We start from the raw sequence: 1,072 nt of genomic DNA on the forward strand, positions 1-1,072 counted from the left end.
CAAAGTGTCCCTGCCTTGGTGTTCCGTGCGTGGGGTGGGGACCTGAACAGGTTGTGCCACACTCGTGTGTTGTGTTAGAGAAATCACAGGGCCGTGGAATGGTYTGGGTTGGAAGGGATTTTAAAAACCATCTCATCCCACTGAGATGGCTGTTCCCGTGGGCAGGGACACCTTTACTCCAAACCCCAATGTCCAGCCTGGCCTTGGRCACTGCCAGGGATCCAGGGGCAGCCACAGCTTCTCTGGGCACCCYGTGCCAGGGYTGCCCACCCTCCCAGGGAAGCATTTCTTCCYAAAATCAAATCTAAACCCACACAGGGTCACAGTCAAGCCTTTCTCCCCTTCAGTGAGAGAGGATTTTTTGGCTGTGAGTGGTTGCTCACCACAGGGAAGCTGGAAACCCGGTGCCAATCCTGGTTTAGCACCGATTTAACAATTTCAGAGCATTTTTTAAGGCCATGCCTCCATGGAGTGTGGGATGCAGTGTAGGGTGGGGAACCAGCAATCCTGGAATCACCAACCTGTGCTTCAGCCTCCCTTCCGAGGATTCCAGACAACTGCAGTAGCAGATGCTTTTTGGTTGCTAATGGAGATACTGGAGTTAAATTCATGGGGACAGGAGTCCAACTCCTCCTGTTTTAAGCRGCTGAAAGCAAAACCTGGCTCGTCTTTTTGAGGGAGAAAAGCTATTCATTCAGAGGATTTACCAAAAAAGGGCCAAAATGCACGTCAGTGCTTCAAGGAAAATCATGGAAAATAACCATGGGATGCAGGGAAATGGGGGCTGATGGAAAGGGAAGGTTCTGCCAAATAATTTTGTCGCGCAAAATTATTATCACACAGGGCCTCCTCCTTGCTAAGGTGTCAGGAGCTGTGGGAGACCAACACTTCCTGCTCCTGCTTGGGCTCTGCACGCTTTTGGAAGAGCTCTGAGGCAGCCTGGATTTTATTAACACACCCTGAGGACAGAACACGCTCTCTGGATGCACTTCTGAGGAAGGTGGTTTTGAGGGAAACTCCAGACAACAAACAATTTATTTCTAATTTGTTCCTTTTTCAACGCTTTTTTTTT

The sequence above is a fragment of the Malurus melanocephalus genome, unplaced genomic scaffold (assembly GCF_030028575.1).
Source record: "Malurus melanocephalus ecotype Western Australia unplaced genomic scaffold, MMel_1.1 scaffold_310, whole genome shotgun sequence".
Taxonomy (NCBI): domain Eukaryota; kingdom Metazoa; phylum Chordata; class Aves; order Passeriformes; family Maluridae; genus Malurus; species Malurus melanocephalus.